We start from the raw sequence: 15,815 nt of genomic DNA, 5'->3' as shown, positions 1-15,815 counted from the left end.
GATAATTACTCTAAACTACACAATTATCTTAGATGCAAAGACAACTATGTAGCTAGCTAACACTACACTAATCAAGTCGTTCCGTTGTAATGTAATAGTTTCTACAGTGCTGCTATTCGGTAGAAGTTGGCTAGCTGGCTAGCTAGCAGTGTTGACTACGTTAGAAGGACGAAAATAGCTGGCTAGCTAACCTCGATAATTACTCTAAACTACACAATTATCTTTGATACAAAGACGGCTATGTAGCTAGCTAAGAAAAAAATGCTAAGATCAAATAAATCAAACCGTTGTACTGTAATGAAATGAAATGAAATGTAATACTACCTGTGGAGCGAAGCAAAATGCGACTACTCAGTTTAGCTGGCCCGCTTCATTCAATAATCCACCGGTTTCCCTCCTTCAAAATGCATACAAAATGAATCCCATACGTTACAAATCAACTTATCCAAACAAGTGAAACAATGTTTATAATCAAACCTCAGTTCCACTAATATGTAAATAAATTATCAAATTAAAGATGGAGAATAGTATGTTCATTACCGGAGATAAATAACAAAGAACGCGCTTTCACCCATGCGCATGGTAACACTACAGCCAAAATGGGAGCCACTTAGAAGAACTACAACTTCTAGCTCATTTTTCCAAAAACCAGCCTGAAACTCTTTGAAAAGACTAGTGGACGCCGTAGGAACTGCAATCTGGGAGGACTTCGACTCAAAATTCACATGAAAGCCATTGGAAACAGTGGCAGGATGAAATGTTAATTTTTTGGGATGGTTTGTCCTCGGGGTTTCGCCTGCAATATCAGTTCTGTTAACCTTTTCTCAATATAGGGGGTGCTGTTTCAACGTTAGCATTTATCGTCTCCAAATTAAACTGCCTCATACTCAATTCTTGCTCGTACAATATGCATATTATTGTTATTATTGGATAGAAAACACTCTCTAGTTTCTATAGCCGTTTGAATTATGTCTCTGAGTGAAACAGAACTCATTCTACAGCACTTTTCCTGATATGGAGTGAGATTTCAGAAATGTTGGCCTCTGGTCCCAGGTCAGTTTTAAAGTCCCTGTAAATCCTATGAGGATACAAACACTGCCCATGCCTTCCTCTAGATGTCAGTAAGAGGTGACAATTTGAATGGAGTCGATTGCGCAATCAGGGCCCGTATAAAACGCCAAAGACCGGATGTACCGTTCTTTTCCTGCTGTGCCTGACGCAAGATGGTCGTCGGACTGGCTCTCTTTCCAAGCGTTGGTTTAGCCACTTATATATCGCCGGTCATGTTTTTACTCGTTATAAGTGTTAAAAACATCATAAGGTAGTTAATTTAAACCGTTTTATAGCAATTTATATCCGTTTAGTGCGATTTTGAGGCATTGCTTTGTGATGCACTTTGAAGCGCCGGGCACGTTTCGGGGTCCCGGTCGAACGTTAGTGGGCATTTCGACGGACAAGAGGACATCTTTCGACCAAAAGAAGATTAGACCCAAGAAAGGATACATTGCCCAAGATACTGATGGAAGAACAGCTCACAGTAAGAACTATTTATGATGATAAATCGCTGTTCTGTTGAAAATTTTTAAACGCATATATCGCCATTTTGTTATGTGTAGCTTCGCTTGGCGGACCCGGTATTGCACAGTAAGGATAATTTTAGAAATGTAAGTCAGCGATTGCATTAAGAACTAATTTGTCTTTCGATTCCTGTCAACCCTGTATTTTTTAGTCAAGTTTATGATTAGCTATCGATTAGACTAGATCACTCTCAAATATAGCGCCCGACATTTTCAGGCCAGTTTTGCTACTATTCTCATTGTATAACCACGTTTTTTTGTGGCTAAATATGCACATTTTCGAACAAACTCTATATGTATGTTGTAATATGATGTTACAGGACTGTCATCGGAAGAATTCTGAGAAGGTTAGTGAAAAAAATAATATATTTTGGTGATCATAACGTTATCGCTCCCCTTGCCTTGGATTCATGCTGGGGTAACGTTTGCACATGTGGTATGCTAATATAACAATTTATTGTGTTTTCGCTGTAAAACGCTTAGAAAATCTGAAATATTGTCTGAATTCACAAGATCTGTGTCTTTCCATTGCTATGCTTTGTCTATTTTTATGAAATGTTTTATGATGAGTAAATTGGTAATACACGTTGCTCTCTGTATTTATTCTAGTCGAGTTGTGATGGTGGGTGCAATTGTAAACTATGATTTCTACCTGAAATATGCACATTTTTCTAACAAAAACTATCCTATACAATAAATATGTTATCAGACTGTCATCTGATGAGGTTTTTTCTTGGTTAGTGGCTATCAATATCTTTATTTGGCCGAATTGGTGATAGCTACTGGTGGAGAGAAAAAATGGTGGACAAAGAAAAATGGTGTCTTTTGCTAACGTGGTTAGCTAATAGATTTACATATTGTGTCTTCCCTGTAAAACATTTTAAAAATCAGAAATGATTGCTGGATTCACAAGAAGTGGATCTTTCATCTGGTATCTTGGACTTGTGATTGAATGATATTTAGATGCTACTATTTACTTGTGACGCTATGCTAGCTATGCTATTCAGCTTTTTTACTGGTGGGGGGTGGGGGGTGCTCCCTGATCCGGGTTTCTGACTTGGTAGAAGTTAAACTCACAGACATAATTATAACAGTTTTAGAAACTTTAGATTGTTTTCTATCCAAATCTACCAATTATATGCCTATCCTAGCTTCTGGGCCTGAGCAACAGGCAGTTTACTTTGGGCACGCTTTTCATCCGGACGTAAAATTACTGCCCCCTACCCAAGAGAGGTTATTGCAGACAGAGAAGAGCTACAATTTCTTAATCATAGCCTCAATTTTGTCCAGCACATTGAATATAGTTATGGAGATTCCCTGTAATCCTAGATTCAGATCTTTCAGGCGAGAAAAAACATCACCCAGATAGGCCAGTCGTGTGAGAAACTCGTCATCATGCAAGCTGTCAGACAAGGGAAAACTATGGTCAGTTAAGAAAACTTTAAGCTTGTCTTTCAATTAAAAATAACGTGTCAATACTTTGCAACTTGATAACCGGTGCACTTCTGAATGTTGTGAGAGCTTTACATGGTTGCTGCCCATATCATTACATAGTGCAGAAATACACGACATTTCAGGTGCCTTGCATTAACAAAGTTATCCATTTTCGTTGTAGTGTCCAAAACATCTGTCAAGCTGTCAGGCATTCCCTTTGTAGCAAGAGCCTCTCGGTGGATGCTGCAGTGTACCCAGGTGACGTCGGTGACAACTGCTTGCACGCGCATTACCACTCCCCTATGTCTTCCTGTCATGGCTTTTGCGCCATCAGTACAGATACCAACACATCTTGACCCCCAACGTCCGTTTGATGTCACAAAGCCGTCCAGTACTTTAAAAATATCCCCTCCTGTTGTCCTGGTTTCCAGTGTTTTGCAGAAGAGGATGTCTTCCTTAACTTCTCTGCGCTACGGATCCCTTTTACGGGATCACTTTCCTAAACAACCACTAGAATTGCAGGGTGCCAAATGCATAAATATTACTAAAAATATTTATAATCATGCAATCACAAGTGAAATATACAAAAACACAGCTTAGCTTGTTGTCAATCCACCTATCGTGTCAGATATTGAAAATATATTTTACAGCGAAAGAAATCCAAGCTTTTGTGAGTGTAGCTTTCAATGCTACAACAGCTAGCTCCAAATTAGCATGGTCACGAAAGTCATAAGAGCAATAAAATTAATCGCTTACCTTAGATAATCTTCGGATGTTTCCACTCACGAGAATCCCAGTTACACAACAAATCTTCTTTTTTTTCGATAAATATTACTTTTATCACAAAAAAACGCCATTTGGGTTGCGCGTTATGTTCAGAAAACTACAGCCTCGTTCCGGTCCTGAAAGGAAGAAGAAAATTCCCAAACGTATCAGATAAAAAAATATTACAAAAAATATTTCTAATCATGCAATCACAAGTGAAATATACCAAAACACAGCTTAGCTTGTTGTTAATCCACCTATCGTGTCATATTTTGAAAATATATTTTACAGCGAAAGAAATCCAAGCTTTTGTGAGTGTAGCTTTCAATGCTAGAACAGTTAGCCTTATATTAGCTTGGTTAGCTTGGTCACGAAAGTAAGAAAAACAATAAAATTAATCGCTTACCTTTGATAATCTTCGGATGTTTCCACTCACGAGACTCCCAGTTACACAACAAATCTTCTTTTTGTTCGATAAATATGACTTTTTATCACAAAAAAATGCCATTTGGGTTGCGCATTATGTTGAGAAAACAAAAGCCGTGTTCCGTTCGACAAATTCCAAAAAGTATCCGTAATGGTCGTAGAAACATGTAAAATGTTTTTTATAATCAATCATCAGGTTGTTTTTAACAAACATAATCGATAATATTTCAAACGGACCATAACCTATTCTTTAAGAGAGAAACGGAAAATGGTGAGCCCCTCTGTCGCGCGCAGGAAATATTCAGAGGACACATGACTACTTTTGAAAAATGTCGCTAATTTTTCCAAATAAAAGCCTGAAACTATGTCTAAAGCCTGGTCACAGCCTGAGGAAGCCATTGGAAAAGGTATCTGGTTGATACCCCTTTAAATGGAGGTTAGACGGGCCAGGAAACACAGTTAAAACATGTTTATAGCTTCCGGGTTACATTTTCTCAGGGTTTCGCTTGCAGAATAAGTACTGTTATACTCACAGACAATATTTTGACAGTTTTGGAAACTTTTGAGTTTTTTCTATCCTAATCTGTAAATGATATGCATATTCTACGATCTGGGCCAGAGAAAATGTCCGTTTACGTTGGGCACGTTATTAAAAAAAATAATAATAACAATTCTGACCCCTAGCGCTAAGAAGTTAATTGACATCCCATAAACGTAAAAGACATATGCCAGGAGCTGTGCCAGTACCACCACATCTGACTCATCCAGCTGTAACGCATAGATTTCACTGGCTTATATGCAAAGCAGTAATTGATTCAAAACATCTCTTGCCATTTCACTGATGCATTGTGAAACAGTGTTGGTTGTTGAAGGCACTGTCTGTATAGTTTTTGGGGCCTTTTCCCTCAGCATTGTCCCAGCCATATCCTGGCAGGAAGAATTAAGTCCTCCACAATAGTATGGGGCTTGTCTGTCCTCGCCACTCGGTAGCTCAACATATAAGACGCTTCTAGCCCCTTCTTATTAATGTCATCTGTTGCTCTTATACATGTCTTATTACTCGAAAGTCGTCTTAATTCTCGCTCAAAAAACTCCTGTGGCTTATTTTTCAAATTGGCATGTTTTGTTTCTAAATGTCTGCGTAAGAGTGAAGGTTTCATCGAGTTGTGAGATAGTACTTTTGAACATATAACACACTCTGACTGAGGAAAGGCACTACTCCCAATATAAGTGAACCCCAAATCAATGTAATTCTCATCATATTTGCGCCTCTTTGATGGTCCAACGTCCCTATCTGTTGTTCGGTTCTTTCCCGGGTAAGGGGGCAGTAGATTCACAACTGTCAGTGTCCATGCTAGCTGGTCTATCAACAAATGTAGAATTACTGATGCTAGCATTGAATGTGCCCGTGGAAGCAGAACAACTTGTGTCATTGACAGGTGCCGGTTTAGTACTGCTGGTAGTATTAGTACTACCAGTAGAGCTGGTATGTGTCTCTATGGACGCTGGTATGTGTCTCTATGGACATATATTCTCCGCCTCGGGCTCGTCAGTGTCGTGAAAGAAGACAAAATGATTCTGCTAGTCCGTGGTGAGTAATCGCAGTCCAGATGTCTAGAAGTTATTTTCGATCAAAAGAGACGGTAGCGGCAACATTATGTACAAAATTTGTAAAAAAAAAAAGTTACAAACAACGCAGATAAGCAAAAAAAAAAACTAGCGGTTGGGGGCACGTAAAACGCCTGCCTTCTGCTCCAGCGCCATTTTTTTTCATGTGACCTATGCTGATGTAGACCTTAAACAGAAGGCCAAAGCCAAGAAGAAGAAAGGTAAGACTGGACATCCCTCCTTCCATATTCCCCCTATCATAACCTCACACCTCTGAACCCATATTGATTAGCTGTATAATATTCTGTATATAACTGTTATATTATTCTGATGTTTTATCCTCACTCCTTACAGAAACAGAAACCCCACCTGAGGCAGATTCAGTCTATTCTCAAGTGAAGCCAGGCACATCCCCAGGTAAGACTAATAGCCATATGCTACTGATATTTAATGTGATACTAATTTGGAACTAATTATCAGATATCAAAGTATAAGCTATCTATTTAAAATATGTCTCTTTGTTTTATTCTTAAAAGTGTGTTTGACTGCATGTCCTAAACAACTTTGTGTGATGATATGTTGCAGGTCCTTGAGGGGGAAAGGGATGGAGGGATGGAGGGATAAAAGGATGGAGGGATGGAAATATGGAGGGGTGGAGTGAGGGAAGGATGAAGGGATGGAAAGATAGGATGGAGGGATGGATGGACGATTGGAAATATTGTGGGATGGAGGGATGGACGGACGGAACAATGGAGAGCGAAGGAGAGATGGCGGGATGGAGGGACACACCATCAGAGGAGGAGCAGAAGGAACCCAGCAACATGGATTATGCACGTTCAACGAACACAAGCAAACACACACACAATAACATATTGTACATTAAGGATTTTTGTCTTATTTTATTTACCAACAGATGTATTATACTTAGGGTTAGGGTTAGCATGGTTTAATTGTTTCACTGTAACAGTTTTTTATTATAATGTTTAATGATGATGGATCTTATCTGCAGCTACAGTAATTGTGTCTGCTTTGTATTGTGTATTCCACATGTTTTTTTGTGTAAGTTTAGTAAAACGTATTATCTTTGATTTATTATATCTGTAATTCAGATGATAGAATAACATATTTGTATATGCATTTCCAAAATATTACAAGAATTATTCAGGTTTTCATCTAATTGCCTGTACTTTTACAATATCTTTGCATTTTGCTTTTTTAATAAGACATTTTTTATCCACCAGATGGAATGAGTGCTTTCTTACAGTTAATAGATTTTGTCATCGTCATCAACTTTTCCATAAAACCTAACTTGTTCAAAACTCCTTTCAGCCTAGTATAGATCTCAGGCTCCACAATGTGTGAGTTAAAGGGACAATGTGCTATTTCTACATCCATTTTGGACTTATTTATATCTAACCATTGAATCTTGAATGTAACATTAATGCCCCATGAGCAAAGTTCAAATGCCATACCCCATCTGAAGACCCATTGAGATTTTCAGAATGACTTTTTGGGGAAGATTGTCCCTGAAGAGAACAATTCTTCTCAGTTGTATGATGTCATATACTCTGCAGGAGTTCTGAGGAGCTAGTAACCTACGTATGAATGACTACCTGTTCTCCCATATTACCTGTTCATCCTACAGACAGGTCAAAACGATTAATGACATTAGTGGTGTATGACTCTGACTGATATTTTCAGTGTCCCTGCATGGTCCGGAAGGTCACTGTTCCAGTTCGGGGGTTTCTGTGTCTATGTGTTTATGTCTATGTGGTCAGACAGACAGCCGGCAGCCAGGTCATTGTCACTGGTTCTGATAAAATAAACCAGGTTGCCACGGAGACCACAAGTCACAGGAAGTGACAACACCACAAGATGTTGCCTGGAACATAGAAGGGGGGCCTTTGTCAGTAACCTGGGACCCACTACCTTCCCAAAAAGTTGGCAGGTGTTTCATGTCCCTCAGTCACACTGACCTATGAGCATGCAGAACAAGTCATGCCAATGTAACAGTGTGATGTTGTTCCCCTAGATTATGCACCAAGTTGCACACAAGGACCAATTCAAATAGGCCAGGTCAAGACGGGATGTTAATAACTTGATAATAAAAAATAATTATTCTGTGTTTTTTTAAAATTTAATTACAACTGCATAGCTAATGGTTTTCTTTGGTGTACAAACACTTTTTCATATCAATATTGTACATACATGTGATTGTAAAAGTTTTGTATATTTTGGTTTGGCCCATCACGGGTTGTCTGTATTTCCGTACCCCCTTATTGTTCTCTTTTGTCTGACCTTTGGCTAGCAAGGTGCCTGAGAGCTAGGACTGCGCCAAGGGATAACATAATGTGTGTTGTCTCTTTGTGTGCAGGGCAAATAAAAATAATTCAACTAGCAGACCTTCAGTTGTGGCAGCGTCCTAATTAAAAGTACACAACGCAGAACGAACCACGCTACACAAACACTTCTGCAGGCATATGAAGCCAAGATGAAAATGCCCACAAACTGATTTGATATTTTTGCTCTCTCTAACTCACTCTCTCTAACCTCCCCCCCCCCACCCCCACTCTCTCTCGTTCTGTCTCTTTCTCACTCTCTCTCTCTAACCCCCCCCACCCCCACTCTCTCTCTTTCATTCTCTTTTGTTCTCTCTCTCTCTCTCTTCCCCCGAGCCCTCTATCTACCTCCTTTCTCTTTCTCTGCAACTTTGAGTGGTCTGCTCATAAAGTAACAAGTTACCGGTATCTGTGAAACACCAAGACCACGAACCACACAACCAGTAGCAGCTTGGAAACACATGCTCCACCACCATCAGACTGATTAACACAGTGACAGACCCCAAACACACCCACGCCTCATCTTCTAACTCTCAAGCTGAGTGAAGGGGTATTTTCAGAGAGCAACTATAGAATGTGACCTCCTTTTCAGCTAACAAACAGGAATTATTTTATAGAACAGCTGCCCTCATCAAAAGGAAGTCTGCTCTTTCTCTACTCTACAATTCCTTCTCTGTGTTTATCGGTTAGTCAACTGCTAGCTACCAGTGACAGTGATAGATAAGGACATACAGCCTGAGGAAACAGTCAAATCCTTACAGAGATGTCTGGGGGTCCCTTCTCCTGCTTCTCCAAACAGGGAATACTACTTATCCTATTCTCCAACCTCTACTATGGTAAGTTTTGTAAAAAATATATATATTATCTTAGCTTTGAATCTATTGCATGGACTTTCTTGAATTATAAAGTTAGTAAAACCGTTAGCTTTCTCTAACTTCCTTGTTTGTCTTTGCAACGGTGTGTATTGACTGTAGAATACCTAGCCATCAGTGATTGTTTGGGTATTTAGAATCTTTTGCTTTACTCCTTTTTGATAAAACTTACATAATACCTATATTCAGGAACATATCATGATGAAGTGATTCTGCAGTTTTGAATGAGTGCCAATGATGTGGTTGGGTCAGCAGCTGTTGCATTGTGTTGGATTCGGGGTGAACTTTGAACATTGAGATATTAAAGACATGATAGATCAGACGCATAGTGTATAAAGGATTGAAAGAGACTGGGTTTTATGTCAGAAGGTAATGGGTCTCTGTAGAAGGACACATGGCTTTGGAATGTGTTGGGTGGACGGGAGGAGGTCACAGGGGAAGCAGATTGACATCTGTGGATTAGGCGAAGGAGGGGTTGAGGTCAGGTCAGATCCACTGAAGGGAGAAAAAATTGATTATTATCCTATTACCCTCTTCCTGTTGAACCATAAGATGTAAGGATTGGTGAGAAGGAGGAGTATATATACTTGTGATCGAGTATATATACTTGTGGAGTATATATACTTATGATAGAGTATATATACTTGTGATGGTGGGAACATGTCTTTGTCTGACTACAGCTGTGTTGACCCTTTGGGAAGAATTCAACTTGTTTAAAACCTGTTTAGGCCAGGGGTGCCGCTAGCGGCACTCCTCCCACATTCCATTGAAAAGGCAGAGCGGCAAATTCAAAAAAAATAATTGAAATATTTAACTTTCACACATTAACAAGTCCAATACAGCATTTGAAAGATAAACATCTTGTCAATCCATCCAACATGTCCGATTTTTTAAATGTTTTACAGAGAAAACACCACATATATTTATGTTAGGTCACCACCAAATAAAAAAAGACAGACAGACATTTTTCACAGCACAAGTAGGCTGCAGGTAGCATGCACAAGCCAACCTAACTAACCTAGAACCAACCTAAATAACCTAGAAAAAACTACCTCAGATGACAGTCCTATAACATGTTACACAATAAATCTATGTTTCGTTCAAAAAAATTGCATATTTTAGCTATAAATCAGTTTTACATTACTGCTACCATCATAGCTACAGTCAGAAATCGCACGGGAGTAGCCAGAGTAAATACAGACACCAACTACCTAATTACACATCATAAAACATTTCAGACAAATATATGGTGGATAGCTAATGAAAGACAAATATCTTGTGAATACAGACAATATTTCCGATTGTTGAAGTGTTTTACAGCAAAAACACCACATATATTTATGTTAGTTCCCCACCAAATACAAAAGACAGACAGACATTTTTCACAGCAACGGTAGCATGCAAGTAGCTAACCTAACTAACCTAGAACCAACCTAGAACCAACCTAAATAACCTAGAAAAAACTCCCTCAGATGACAGTCCTATAACATGTTACACAATAAATCTATGTTTTGTTCGAAAAATGTGCATATTTGAGCTATAAATCAGTTTTACATTACTGCTACCATCATAGCCACCATCACAGCTACAGTCAGAAATCGCACGGCAGTAGCCAGAGAAAATACAGACACCAACATCAACTACTAATTACACATCTTAAAACATTTCAGAACAATATATGGTGGATAGCTAATGAAAGAATAAGATCTTGTGAACAGAGCCAATATTTCCGATTTTTGAAGTGTTTTACAGCGAAAACACAATATATCGTTATATTAGCTTACTACAATAGCTAACACACAGCAGCATTGATTCTAGTCAAACGGTAGCATAGCACAGTTCGACAGATATATATGAAAAAGCATCCCAAATTGGGTCCTTATCTTTGTTGATCTTCCATCAGAATGTTCTCCAAGGGGTCCTTTGTTCAGAACCGACTTTATTTGGATCCATAACGAACGATTTCCCTCAGAATTAGCAAACACACTGGCTGTGCGTTGCTAGCCTCTCGTTCTTGAACCAATTCTTGCGACGCATCACGTCTAAAGTCCAGAATAAATTTCAATAATATAATTAAACTATATTGAAAAAACATACTTTAGGATGATATTGTGACATGTATCAAAGAAAATCGAAGCCAGAGATCATATTCACCTTTAAAAAGGTTCTTCCATGAGCCGAGTACAGGTCCTATTTCGCGCCCAAGAAAAAAATAAAAGTGCGCATGTCTCAGTCCAAGAGGTTGTGTTCAGTCCCTGGTCGAGATAATCAACTGATTTCTTCTCTCACTTCCGCATGACACCCAGGCGAAGGCGTATGACGTGTTTCTACAGTCATAAGTGACATGCCCTTTTATAGACAAGCTCCTGAAGAGAGAGTTCGCTTTTGGAAATCTCACTTCCGGTTAGGAAATGGTCTGTAAAAGGAGTTCTGTTTCACTTAGAGAAATAATTCAAACGTTTTTAGAAACTAGAGACTGTTTTCTATCCAATAGTAATAATAATATGCATATTGTACGAGCAAGAATTGAGTACGAGGCCGTTTAAAAATCATACGATTTTCACCAAAAGTGAAAATAGCACCCCCTGGTCCCCAACAGGTTAAGCTTCTCTAGTGTCTAAGAACCTAACAATTGCTTCTAGAACGTAACAGATCTTAACACCCTGTGCCTAATGGCTGTAATTCATGACAGATGTATTTTCGTGTAAGGGTTTATAATTCATTTCTTCAGACTGACATGTATTTATAATGTAGCCAACGCTATATATGATACATTTCAGGTGAATAATTACACATTTAACACAGTGGGAGTTGTACTTGTGAGCTGAGGAGGGGTTATCAGATCCACCCCCACTTCTCTTTTCCTGTCATCTCATCCTGTTCTACTGAATGTGGGGGAGGAGTGGACTTTAATGAAGTGAAATAGGACCCACACACTCAGATATGTAAAGATATAAAGCGAAAATATGTAAAGTGTCATGTACAGTATAAATGAAACCTGGAAATGGGCTATGTAAATCTAATCCATTATTATCTATTATTGATTAGGTAGGACTTTGCGTTGCAGTTTATTATTGTCTAATTATTAAATGTAGGCACACTGTAACAAGTATTATTAAAGTGTAACAATGAGTAATTACAGTACTTGCTACATCTTACTTACATTAATAATTACACAGTAATAAGATCATTGTAACATAGTGTCCAACCATTGATTGATGTCAGAATAACGTGTGTATTTGTGTGTTTTCAGTTGTGGGTGTTCCTCTGATCATCAACAAGAGACTGGGGGACTCCGTGGAGTTGCTGGCAGGCTTAGAGTGGGGACATTTCAAATCCTTGGTGTGGAAGTATATCGGAAAGGTTATTGCAGAATTCAACTCAGAAGTTGTATATTCACCTGGATCCCAGTTTGAGGGGAGACTAAAGATGAACACCAAAAACGTCAGTTTAACAGTCAGAGAACAGACACTGCAAGACTCAGGGGATTTTCTACTTACAGGCGAAGGGGACAAAGGTCAGATTGACAGTAAGACCAACACTCTGAAAGTCCACGGTAGGCTGTTTTCATCTTTTCTGCATCCTGTTTTGATATCATTCTTATTTTTATACATGACCACAGCTGATGATCTTTACACTATAACACTGAATTTGGGGTTTTACACTGACCTTACTCACCATGCTTTGTTACATTTCAATCACATTTTCAAGTTTAATCCTCAGTCGTCTTTCTTCTGGTTTTATGGCTATGGTAGGATTCATTTAGAGGACTCATTATGAGTCTCTATCTCTCTCCTGGTTGGTCAGAGCCTATATCCAAGGTGGCGATCCAGAAAAATATCAAGCTATTGGCCAACCACTCCTGTACGGTACGGCTGGAGTGCAACGTGTCCTGCTACCCCAACCTTACCTACACCTGGGAGAGAGACAATGAGATCTATGGGGACGCCCAGCAGATTTACTTCTCTCTCTCTCACCAGCAGAGAGAGACATCAGTGTAAAGTGCAATGCCTCCAACCTGGTCAGTTGGAAAACTGCCTTTGAGACAGTAAAGTGTAGAAATGACACAACCACCCCAGGTACCTAGACATCATAATAATCCCTTCTATACACTTTTCAGTGTGCTTATACGCTTATGTTGTCAAATATAATATGTAATGCATGTGATTACATTGGATTTATATGATATAGAGCCATTTAGTCTTTATCATATTGTATAGTCTAATCATGTGTGTTGAACAATATGTGACAGGACTGGCGTGGTATACCATCTATATCGGAGTACCAGTGGGAGGCGCTGTGGTGCTGATTCTTATTGTAGCTGTGGCAATGTGCTACTGCAGGGGCCGAAGTAACACAGGTATGTACAGCTTAGGGGCCTCCACTATACTTAAGGTGACATTTCTGTTTGTTCTAGAAGTATTCTTCAGCTGATATGATTTGCTAGAAATTAGAAAAAGAGTGAGACCCCTCATTAATTACTGGGTATGTTTGTTGATATCCTGTACGAAATGTATCTGATTGGTTGATATTTTGTTCTTATAAAACACAGCAGATCTAACTGACAACGCAATATATGCTGATGTTATGATCAACACAAGAAGTAGAGATGTAAGTATGCATTGCCATTATTATGTATCTGAGTGTGTGAAGCTGTATGTACTGTATTGTAATGGGCTGTATTTTGATTCCAGACAAGATCAAACAGTCATGTAAACCCAATATCCATCTATGAGATCTGTCAGTGATCTGGTTATCCCAAGATTGAACAAGGTAAGATATAAATGGTCATAATGGTAGAATGTCTGTGATTGAATGGAAGACTATGCTGTCTACTTTGAGAATAGTCTATACCTTTCTTGATGCTGAAACAGTTTCTCCTTGATTATCTGTCACATGTAGCCGCAGACTCTGTATGACAAGATCGCATTTGGACGCCCAGAAGGCCCCCCTTGTCCCTACCAGAAAGTACTGTGAGCTGAACAGGATGTGGTCATAGGCTGGGCCTTGCATAGATATAGAACCCTCTGCATCCTCTGCATCTTAAACGTGTACATTCTGTAGATAGGCCTAGATGTTTCTTTTGAATTTCATCACGATCTACACAATTTGCTTACAATTTGATGATTGTACTCTTCTCCCTTTATTAATGATCATATATATAGTGTATCATCAGGCCTTATGCCTTTCTTTGAGGGCCTAGTTACAATTAGATTCTGAAATGTGTCATAGGCAGTTATAGGTGTTGTGATCAGACCAGCTCATATGTCGTATTTCTAGTTTCTAGATTAAATAAAATAGTTGTAGATAATAGTATGACATTGATTAGTGGGGTTGATTTATGTCTGTGTACTCTTTTGCATTAGGATTATGTGCTCGCCAGGCATCGATGAGGTTGTAATCAGAGAGTATATGATGGAGAGTCTTTGTTACATGTGGACTGTAGTTGTTCTTATTTGATTTGTCCGCATGTCCATAATGGCATTAATGTCTGTCCCAATAACCAGATGGAATTCAATTCATTCCCAAAAATATTCCATTCACAGAATAAAAAATGTTTCTACCTTTTTGCATACGTTGAGTGCCTTGCTTTTAGAGTGAATTGTAATTAACACTCACAACTGTACTTGTTAGCGACAGAGGCATGATTGTTGTATTGAATGGTTTTCAGTACTGTAGCCTTCACCAAGTGAATGTCTAAGTGGATATGTTACCTTTAAAATTAACTCATTATGACAACACATTACATATATCATAAAGCCCCTGAGGGCATAGTTACACCCTAACACACTGGTCTGAAACTCCTGGTTTAGTCAAATTATGCCGGCTTGCAAAGGGATGTGTCATTTCTATTGGAATCCAGTCAAAGTTAGGATATCCAACTATTTCAAATTTCAGTCACATGCAACCTGCATTCAGAATGACTGTTGGGGTAGAGAAGATTGATTATTGAGACTACCTAAATTATATAAACTGGAACAAACATATCAGTAATGTGTGAAATAAGTCCAACTAGTAACAGATAGGATTAGTTTAGAAAAATGTATGTTATCTATGTTTGTGTAGCATAAGATTATTCAACCAGTCATTGTACATGCAAATACACAGGTATTGAAACAAACCATTCTGAAAATCAACCTGTGAAGAGATCATGCTGGAATAATGATAATGATGATGATTGGTGTAACGGCAGTCTAGCTCTTCCTCCTCCTCGGACAAGGAGAGGCGAGAAGGATCGGAGGACCAATGTGCAGCGTGGTAAGTTTCCATGATTTAATATACACGAAACTATACACAATACAAAATAACAAACAAACTAACCGTCACAGTCCCGTGTGGCACAATCACTGACACAGGAAACAACCACCCACAAAATCCCAACACAAAACAAGCCACCTATATATGATTCTCAATCAGGGACAACGATTGACAGCTGCCTCTGATTGAGAACCATATTAGGCTGAACACAGAAACAGACAAACTAGACACACAACATAGAATGCCCACCCAGCTCACTGTCCTGACCAACACTAAAACAAGCAAAACACATAAGCACTATGGTCAGGACGTGACAGTACCCCCCTCCTGAGGTGCGGACTCCGAACGCACCCCTAAAACTCAAGGGGAGGGTCTGGGTGGGCATCTGTCCGCGGTGGCGGCTCCGGCGCAGGACGAGGACACCACTCCACCATTGTCTTTGTCCCCCTCCTTAGCGTCCTTTGAGTGGCGACCCTCGCCCCCGACCCTGGTCTAGGAACCTTCACAAAGGTCCCCCCTAGATAGAGGAGACAGCT

The 15,815-nt window shown here is 39.3% G+C and overlaps 1 protein-coding gene and 1 pseudogene across 1 annotated transcript in view; one reads left to right on the top strand and one right to left on the bottom strand.

Moving 5' to 3' along the window:
- Positions 1 to 15,815, bottom strand: part of LOC139534900 (SLAM family member 8-like) — a 116,766-nt gene that overhangs the window by 27,167 nt on the left and 73,784 nt on the right. The gene's annotated exons all lie outside the window — the stretch shown is intronic.
- LOC139534906 (SLAM family member 8-like) lies at positions 8,913 to 14,570 on the top strand (annotated as a pseudogene).

The sequence above is a fragment of the Salvelinus alpinus genome, chromosome 11 (assembly GCF_045679555.1).
Source record: "Salvelinus alpinus chromosome 11, SLU_Salpinus.1, whole genome shotgun sequence".
NCBI classification, from domain to species: domain Eukaryota; kingdom Metazoa; phylum Chordata; class Actinopteri; order Salmoniformes; family Salmonidae; genus Salvelinus; species Salvelinus alpinus.
Note: the sequence above shows the minus strand (reverse complement) of the source record. Positions and strands in the feature narration are given on the sequence as shown.